Consider the following 10,287-nt stretch of genomic DNA (forward strand, 5'->3'; position numbering starts at 1 on the left):
TAGGTAGAGGCAACTGTCTGGAGAAGCACATGGAGGCAAGAGTGGGGAGAGATGCCATTAGGGAGGGTGCCCCAGAAAAGCCACTAAGAGATTAGACCCTTGGGATTTGGTGAGTTCACAGGATTGGGAAAATGTTTAAATCAGTGGTTCAACAAACATTTTGATCTCAGGTGCCCTTTATGCTCTTAAAAATTACTGAAGATTTTTGATTATTGGGGTTGCATCTATCATTAATTTCAATAGAAATTACAATTTAGAAATGTTTAAAACAAAAGAATGTACAAGCACATATTGCCTTCAATTCAGAGTGATGATGTCATCACATGTCATGTAAGCCCTGGAAAACTCTGTTGTACACTCTTGAGAGAATGAGATGAAACAGGTAAATCACAGCTGAGAAGTGTTTTGAAAATGGTTTAAACTCCAAGGGACCCTGAAAGGGTCTTGGGAACCCCTAAGGGTGCCTGGACCATAGTTTGAGAACCAGTGGTTTAGACTGTGAATGTGTTAATATACACAGGCAAGATAAAAGAAAAAGTCTCATCCCAACCCTGTCACCAACTTGCTGTGTGACTTTGGGCCAATCCCTTCTCTTTTGGGGCCATGGTGAGATTGTGACTCAGCGGTACCACTTCTTGAGATCCATCCAAGAAAAACATTTGCACAAGGGGAAGAATACCAAGTTGTGTACCCCACAGTGTTTTTTAGTAACGAAAACATAGGAAAGGAACAAAATGTCCATCCCTAAGGGACTGGCTAAATAAATGATGACCTTTCCATGCTGTGAAATATTATGCAACCATAAAAAAGGATGAGATGGATGAAGTCATTCTCATATGGACAGATCTCCAAGCCATATATATTGTCTAATGAAAAGAGTGAGCTGGTGAGTAATACCTAGAATATTCTAAACCATATGTTATAGGTATGTTCATATTTTATGATTATATTTTTAAGATCTATGCATTCCAGCATGTGTGTCTGTATGTGTATATGCACATATGTAAAAGCCTTGAAAAGAGTCTGCAAGGTACACACAAACTGGTGAGCACGGTTACTTCCTGTCATCTTGGGTGGCTTCAGTGTTATCGGATAGGGTTTTTTACAATGAAAGTATATTCAGATGTTCTTTGTGTAACAATAATAATAATATAAAAAAAAAAAGTAGAGTTCTTTGCCACTGACAGACACTCATCAACTCTTAGACCTATATAATTCAGTTGGTTCACAGATTTAGCTGGTTCCAGCTGAGAAGCTTGGGTTTCCAGGAGGGAGGCCTTTAAATCAATCAGATAGAGCCCCCCACCCCCACCCCAGAACATTCTGCAGCTTTACAACCACACTGGAGAAGAAAATTTTTAATGATTTGGGGAAATGTTTCTGAAATAATCAGTGAGCAAAACAGTATATGGTATATGAGCCCAATTGTGATTAAAAAAAAAAAAAGAAAAAAAAAGAAGGAGGCGGGGCAAGATGGCGGCATAGAGAGGAGTGGAAGCTAAGTAGTCCCCCTGGAACAACTACAAAAAACCAGAAACAACTAGTAAATAATCCAGAATAACTGCAGGGGGACAAACGAGACCATCCACTCATCATACACCAACCTGAATTGGGAGGAATGCCCGAGAACACAGCATAAAATCTCTCAGTGGAGAAAGCCCCAGTCATATTCAGTTTCCAGGGCTGTGACTCTGGGAAGGGTGGAGACAGCACAAGCAGAGAGAGAGACCATTGAAATGCTAATGACCTCCACCTGGGGGCTCTGTCTTCTCTAGGAGGAAAGGGGTGGGGCCCTTTCCATTCAGAACCAGACCCCAGAGCCTGGGGGAACACAGCCATACCTCCTCACACCAGTCAAGAATTATAGGCTAACAGGCATCACCTGCTGGGCAGAAAAGCACAGTGACCTGAGGCATCAAAGGCTGGAGCAATTTTCTAAGACACACCCTTAGGGAAACCAGATACTGAATATTTCTTCCCTCTGGGACTTGAGCCTGTTCTGGTCTGGGAAAACCTGATTTGGATAACCAAGGAAACCATGCCTAGACAACAGAAAATTACAACCTACACTAAGAAAAACAAAGTTATGGCCCAGTCAAAGGAACAAATGTACACTTCAACTGAGATACAGGAATTTAAACTAATGCTAAATCAAATCAAAAAGTTTGGAGAAGATATTGCAAAAGAGATAGAGGCTGTAAAGGAAGCACTGGTCATGTATACGGCAGAAATCAAAAGTTCAAAAAAACAACCAGTAGAATATATGGAAATGAAAGGCACAACACAAGAGATGAAAGACACAATGGAAACATACAACAGCAGATCTCAAGAGGCAGAAGAAAACACTCAGGAACTGGAGAACAAAACACCTGAAAGCCTACACGCAAAGGAGCAGATGGAGAAAAGAATGAAAAAATATGAGCAACGTCTCCGGGAACTCAAGGATGGAACAAAGTACAATAATGTACGTATCATTGGTGTCCCAGAAGGAGAAGAGAAGGGGAAGGGGGCAGAAGCAATAATAGAGGAAATAATTAATGAAAATTTCCCATCTCTTATGAAAGACATAAAATTACAGATCCAGGAAGCGCAGCGTACTCCAAACAGAAGAGATCTGAATAGGCCTACGCCAAGACACTTAATAATCAGATTATCAAATGTCAAAGACAAAGAGAGAATCCTGAAAGCAGCAAGAGAAAAGCAATCCATTACATACAAAGGAAGCTTAATAAGACTATGTGCGGATCTCTCAGCAGAAACCATGGAGGCAAGAAGGAAGTGGTGTGATATATTTAAGATACTGAAAGAGAAAAACTGCCAACCAAGAATCCTATATCCAGCAAAGCTGTCCTTCAAATATGAGGGAGAGCTCAAAATATTTTCTGACAAACAGACAATGAGAGACTTTGTGAACAAGACACCTGCCCTACAGGAAATACTAAAGGGAGCACTACAGGGTGATAGAAGACAGGAGTGCGTGGTTTGGAACACAATTTTGGGAGATGGTAGCACAACAATGTAAGTACACTGAACAAAGATAACTATGAATATGGATGAGAGAGGAAGGTGGGGAGCATGTGAGACACCACAAGAAAGGAGGAAAGATAAAGACTGGGACTGTGTAACTTGGTGAAATCTACAGTGTTCAACAATTGTGATAAAATGTACAAATATGTTCTTTTATGAGGGAGAAAAAGCAAATGTCAACCTTGCGAGGTTTTAAAAATGGGGAGGCATTGGGAGGGGTGCAATCAATGTAAACTAGAGACTGTAATTAACAGAATCACTGTATTATGCTTCCTTTAATGTAACAAAGGTGATATACCAAGGTAAATGCAGATAAGAGGGGGGGATAGGGGAGGCATGTTAGACACTTGACATTGGTGGTATTGTCTGATTCTTTATTCTACTTTGATTTAAGGTTATTTTTCCTTTTGCTACTTCCTAGCTGTCTTTTTTTTTCCTCTTTCTTTTGCCTCTCTACCTTCTTTGACTCTCCCTCCTGCCTTGTGGAAGAAATGTAGATGCCCTTATATAGATAGTGGTGAAGATGGTGAACACATAAATGTATGACCATGCAGAGAACCATCGATTATTTACTTGGGATGGAATGTATGGTGAGTGAACAAAACCATATTAAAAAAAAAAAAAAGGATTGATGACAAAACCTCGAGGGCAATATACTGAGTGAAATAAGCCAGACACATAAGGACAATTATGGCAGGGTCTCACTGATAAGAATTAATTATAATATGTAAACTCATAGACATGAAATATAAGGTGCCAAGATACAGGACGAGGTTTAAGAATGGGGAGTGGTTGCTTAGTATGAGCAGAATGTTCAAGTAGGATGAACTTAAATGTTTAGAAATGAACAGGGGTGTTGGTAGCAAGATGTGAGAATAACTAACAGTGCCGAATAGTGTGTGAATGAGGTGGAAAGGGGAGGCTCAGAGTCATATATGTTACCAGAAGGAAAGTTGGAGGTCAAAAGATGGGAATGTATAAAACTGAATCCTATGGTGGGCAATGTCCATGATCAACTGTACAAATACTAGAAATCGCTTCCATGAACCAGAACAAATGTATGACAATACAATTAGAAGTTAATAATAGAGGGGCATATAGGGAAGAACTATATACCTACTACAAACTATATACTACAGTTAGTAGTATTTCAACATTTTTTCATAAACAGTAACAAATGTACTATATCAATACTAGGAGTCAGCAATTGAGGGGGGTTGGTTAGGGATAGGGGAGGATTAGAGTTTCCTTTTCTGTTTTTCTTTTTTCATCTTTCACTTTATTTCTTGTCTGGAGTAATGAAAAGTTTCTAAAAATTGAACAAAAATTAAGTGTGATGGATGCACAGCTGTATGAGGGTACCCAGGGGCAAGTGATTGTACACTTTGGATCTTTGGATAATTGTATGGTATCTGAACAATCTCAGTAAAAATGAAAAAAAAAATCACCACACACACACAAAATAATTACAAAAAGGCATTTAAAGGAAAAAAAAGAAAAAAGAAAAATTGTATGTCAGGTGACCTCGTGGTGGCAGGAGAATTATGGGTGCTTTCCTTTGTCTATATTTCCCAGACTTTCCATGATAAACATGCCCTGATTTTTTTAAATTACTTTATTTATCAAATAAAAAATGTTTCCAAACAAAATAAAGCAAAACAATGGAAAAAATAAATATCCTGAAATAACTTCATTCCTTCCAATATACTTCTAACATACCAGAATAAAATTAATGAACCATAGTCACATCCAAGCATCCCCATATCATTAAGATCACCCTCAATATCTTGTCCTTATTAGATTATCGCTCCCCCTTCCGTAGCTGCTGTCTATCTCATCTCTATGTCCCCTATATTCTACAATATAAGACACTTATTTTATATTTTTCACAGAGTTCACATTAGTGGTAACAGACAATATCTCTCCTTTTGTGTCTGGCTTATTTCACTCAGCATTATGTCTTCAATATTCATCCATGTTGTCATATGTTTCATGACCTTGTTCCTTCTTACCACTGCATGGTACTCCACCATGTGTATATACCATATTTTGTTTATCCACTCATCTGATGAAGGACATTTAGGTTGTTTCCATCTCTTGACAATTATAAACAATGCTGCTATGAACATTGGTGTGCAAATATCTGTTCATGTCACTGCTTTCAGATCCTCTGGGTAAATATCGAGAAGTGAAATTGCTAGATAGTAGGGTGACTTGATATCTAGTTTTCTGAGGAACCGTCAAACTGTCTTCCAGAGTGGCTGAACCATTATACAGTCCCACCAGCAATGAATAAGAATTCCAATTTCTCCACATCCTCTCCAGCATTTGTAGTTTCCTGTTTGTTTAATGGCAGCCATTCTTATTGGTGTGAGATGATACCTCATTGAGGGCTTCTTTTGCATCTCCCTAATAGCTAGTGAAGATGAACATCTTTTCATGTGTTTTTAGTCACTTGTATTTCCTCTTCAGAGAACTGTCTTTTCATATCTTTTGCCCATTTTATAATTTGGTTGTTTGTACCATTGTCATTGAGTTGTAGGATTTCTTTATATATGCAAGATATATATGTCTAGTTTGCTAATGCTGCCAGAATGCAGAACACCAGAGATGGATTGGCTTTTATAAAAGGGGGTTTATTTGGTTACACAGTTACAGTCTTAAGGCCATAAAGTGTCCAAGGTAACACATCAGCAATTGGGTACCTTCACTGGAGGATGGCCAATGGTGTCCAGAAAACCTGTTAGCTGGGAAGGCACATGGCTGGCTTCTGCTCCAAAGTTCTGGTTTCAAAATGGCTTTCTCCCAGGATGTTCCTCTCTAGGCTGCAGTTCCTCAAAAATGTCACTCTTAGTTGCACTTGGGGTATTTGTCCTCTCTTAGTTTCTCTGGAGCAAGAGTCTGCTTTCAATGGCTGTCTCAAAACTGTCTCACATCTGCAGCTCCTGTGCTTTCTTCAAAGTGTCCCTCTTGGCTGTAGTTCCTCTTCAAAATGTCACTCACAGCTGCACTGAGTTCCTTCTGTTTGTCAGCTCATTTATATGGCTCCACTGATCAAGGCCCACCCTGAATGGGTGGGTCCATGCCTCCATGGAAATATCTCATCAGAGTTATCACCTACAGTTGGGTGGGGCACATTTCCATGCAAACAACCTAATCCAAACGTTCCAGCTTAATCCCCACTAATATGTCTGCCCCACAAGATTGCATCAAAGAACATGGCTTTTTCTGGGGGACATAATACATTCAAACCAGCACACATGGTTTCCAAATATTTTCTCCCCTTGAGTTGGCGGTCTCTTTACCTTTTTGACAAATTCCTTTGAAGTACAGAAGTTTTTAATTCTGAGGAGTTCCATTTTTTATCTATTTTTTTCTTTCGCTGCTTGTGTTTTGGGTATAAGGTCTAAGAAGCAGTCTCCTAATACTAGGTCTTGAAGATGTTTCCCTACATTATCTTCGAGGAGTTTTATGGTACTCTGTCTTATATTGAGATCGTTGATCCATGTTGAGTTAATTTTTCTATAGGGTGTAAGGTAGGGGTCCTCTTTCCTGCTTTTGGATATCGATATCCAGTTCTCCCAGCCCCATTTGTTGAAGAGGCTGTTATGTCTCAGTTTAGTGGATTTTGGGGCCTCATCAAAACTCAGTTGACCATAGATCTGGGCCTCTACTTCTGAATTCTCAATTTGATTCCATTGATCAATATGTCTATCTTTGTGCCAATACCATGCTGTTTTGACTACTGTGGCTTTGTAGTAGTCTTCAAAGTCAGGCAGTGTAAGTCCTCCCACTTCATTTTTCTTTTTTAGAATGTTTTTAGCAATTTGAGGCATCTGTCCCTTCCAAATAAATTTGATGACTGACTTTTCCAAGTCTACAAAGTAGATTGTTGGAATTTTGGATTTTGTAATCAGTGAATGTTATAAGTAAATGAGAGTCAGGTCTGATTTAGAAGCCCTTGTGGGCCAGCAACACGGCCCTCTGCTCCCAGAACAGCAACAGCTGCCCAGATCACCCCCCTGGCTCTCTAGAAGTCAGCAGGTTCCTCTTGGGTCACTCCACTTCCAACCTGCTCCCAGCAGAGCTGCTCCTAAGTGCCCCTGGATGGCGAGAACCAGCAGTTTCTTTTGCTCCCCAGGCTTGGTCCCCACTTTGACAGCTTCACTACATTTCAGCATCATGACAACCCTGTAAGGTGGGCAGGGTAGAGAATCTCATGCCCAGTTTACAGAGGAGGAAACTGAGGCCCCAAAGAAGGGGTTCCCTGCCCCCAGTACCATCTGGATAGTAAGGGGCATAGGTGGGACTAGACCCGGGATGTTGGGACTCCAGACAGGATATTTTCTAACTTGGTGGCAAAAATTTTGAGGTGGGAAACCCCGTTTGGTAAATGTGTTGTAATTTATATAGACCACACATGCTTGGTAGCAAGTTGCCCTGACAGGTCATACAAAGGCTGTTTGTCACCTATTAAATATTCTGGGCACTCTGTACATTCAGAGATATAAATTCCCATGTAATCGGCCAGAGTTGGGGGAGACTTAATAAGCAATCCAGTTTTATAGTGGTTTCCTCACAGCAGCCAAACCAATTCTGGCCTTATCATACTGGGAAGGAGTCTGAGTGTGGGAGTTACATCCCCATTCTCAGGCCGCCAAGAAAGGGCTTCCTTCTGTAAATTCAGATTCCGCATTGAACTCTGCAGGAAACCCATTTCCCCACACAGAAACGTGTATATGAATGTGTACAGAACATTATTCATAATAGTCAAAAGGGGGAAACAATCCAAATATCCATCAACAGACAAAAGGATAAGTAAAATGTGGTATATCCATACAGTGGAATATTATTGGTCATAAAAAAGGAACAAAGAACTGATCAATGCTACAATGTGGATGACCCTTGAAAAATTATGTAAAGTGAAAGAAGTCATTCACAAAAGATCACATCCTGTATACCATTTAAATGAAATGTCCAGAATAGGGAAATCTATAGAGACATAAAGTAGATTAGTGTTTGTCTAGGATTTGGGGAGTGGGTGGAGAGCAGGGGTGGGGGTTGATAGTTAAAGGATATAGGGTTTATTCTTTTCCTCTTTTCTCTTTTTTCTTTTTTTCTGCTATTTTATTGGGATATGGTCACACACCATACATATGGTTTCTTTTCAAGAGGTGAAACCTTCCAAAATTGTCTGTGGTGATGGTTGCAAATATCTGTGAAAGCACTAAAAACCATTGAATTGTACACTTTACATGGGAAAATTGTATGGTTTATCAATTATATTACAATAAAGCAATTTTTTAAAAAGAGGAAATCCCCATCCCTACCTCAATCTGCAAACCCTTTCTCTAAGGTCAGACTGACCTGCCACTTGCTAGCTGTGTGACCTTAGTCAAGGAGCTTAACCTCTCTGAGCTGGAGTGCCCTCCAATTCAAAACAACACTAGTAATAGTAATTACCTCATTGTGTTGTTGGGGAAAAATTAATAAAGAATGCTTCACCCAGTGTGTAGCACAAAACAAGTGTTCAAAAGCTGTTAGTTATTATTATTCTCCCTGTGCTATACAGCCAGACTCCGAGATGGCCCCCAGTGAACTCCTGGGATCCAGGCTCTTGGATAGTGCCCTCCTGCATGGAGCAGGGCTGACCTTGTAACCAATAGGGTATTGCAGAAATAATGGAATGTGATTTCCAGGGCTTGGTCATAAAAGATATTGTGACTTCCTCCTTGCTCTCTTGGACCATTCTTTCTAGGGGAAGTCAACCACTGTGTTTTAAGGACACCCAAGCACACCTTTGGAGAGGTCCCTGGGAGGAGAAACTGAGACCTCCTGCCAACAGCCAGCACCATGTGAAAAAGCCAACCGTGAAGTGGATCCTCTAGCCCCAGTCAAACCTTCAGATGCCGGCAGCCCTGGCTGACATCTGACTGCAACCTCATGAGAGACCCAAGCGAGAGCCCCCTGGTGAGCTGCACCTGAATTCCTGACCCACAGAAACTGGGAGATAATACATGTTTATGGTTGTTTTAAGCTGTTATGTTTGGGAGTAATTTGTTACGCGGCAATGGATATCTGATACATACCTCTTTTGTGCCCTTGACCCTCTTCCCTCCCTGCCCCAGTGCTCACCTTGGAGCCAGTGCAGGGCAGACAGCTCATCCTGGATATTCTCCCAGAACTGAAGATGGAGCAGGCAAAGACTCGGGTCCGAGGGACTCCACAGAGCCCCGGAAACCACCGGGGGATTGGTCAGCCTCCCTCAGGCCTGCAAATCTCGCCTGCCCTTGGGGATTGGGGTGTCTGAGTGAAGTTGGCCCACAAATGCTGGAGGAGCCAGGCCCTGGGTTCAAGTTGTGGAATTTCTGATTCTCCTTCTGGGAAATGTGATAATAATGAGCCAACCCCACAAAGCTTTGGAGAGGATTAAAGGCAGATGAAACACAAAGAGGATTTATCAAGCCTGACTGCACTCAGAGCTGCAGAGGCACAGAGAGACCTCTTCGGGGCTCTGATCTCCTTTCTCAGGGAACCTGCAAGCCAGGAGGGTAGAAGGTACACTGCACAAGTCTGAGGCTCAGAGAGGTGAAGCAATTGGCTCAACCTCACGGAGGCAGCGAGCAGCAGAGCTGGGAGGCAAATCATGTGTCTGGTTCAAAGCCAGAGGGAGGGGGTGGCCTGTCCTCCACAGACAAGCCCCAGGAGCTAGTCAGGGCAGGTCGGTTGGCTGTGGGCCCAACCCGGAGGGCCTGATGGCTGAGGGTGCCAACCATGGGCCAAAGCCAGCCTCAAAACCAATGAACCAGGTACGGGACAGAGCACCGAGGGGGAGGTCAGCAGTCCCGGTGTGGCCTGGCCGGAGTTACTTGCCCTCTCTCTGGGTCTTGGTCTCCTCAGCCTCCAAACAGGGGCTCAAAGGACCTTCTCTGGGTACCGCCACCCCTCATCATGCCACATCCCCACCCTGAAATGAGCTGATAATCCTTGCTTATCTTCAGACACACAAAGGGGTATTTGCCCCTGCGTCAAGCACTGAAAATGAGTCCTGACAATGTATCTTTGTCTTGATACTGCTGTTTTCCACATGTCCCAGGGGAGGCTTGAATGGTGACACGACTTGCTTAGCCAAAATTTGGACCCAATTCCTGACCACGTTTGTCCTGTAAGAGGACTAATCCCTGGCGCCTGGCAGAGTGCCCCCTTCCTGCAGCAGAAACCTTGGAGGGCAGGAACCGGGGCTTCCGTGGGTGGGTGGAT

At 42.2% G+C, this 10,287-nt stretch overlaps 1 long non-coding RNA gene across 1 annotated transcript in view; it reads left to right on the forward strand.

The window, feature by feature from the left end:
• The window catches only part of LOC119519500, a 13,662-nt gene extending 4,611 nt beyond the window's left edge, over window positions 1-9,051 (forward strand). The window contains exon 3 of the long non-coding RNA XR_005214031.1: window positions 8,786-9,051. This is a non-coding gene — a long non-coding RNA (uncharacterized LOC119519500). The remainder of the gene's footprint in view (window positions 1-8,785) is intronic.
• Window positions 9,052-10,287: the final 1,236 nt, after the last annotated feature.

Source organism: Choloepus didactylus, chromosome 23, assembly GCF_015220235.1.
Source record: "Choloepus didactylus isolate mChoDid1 chromosome 23, mChoDid1.pri, whole genome shotgun sequence".
Classification (NCBI taxonomy): Eukaryota; Metazoa; Chordata; class Mammalia; order Pilosa; family Megalonychidae; genus Choloepus; species Choloepus didactylus.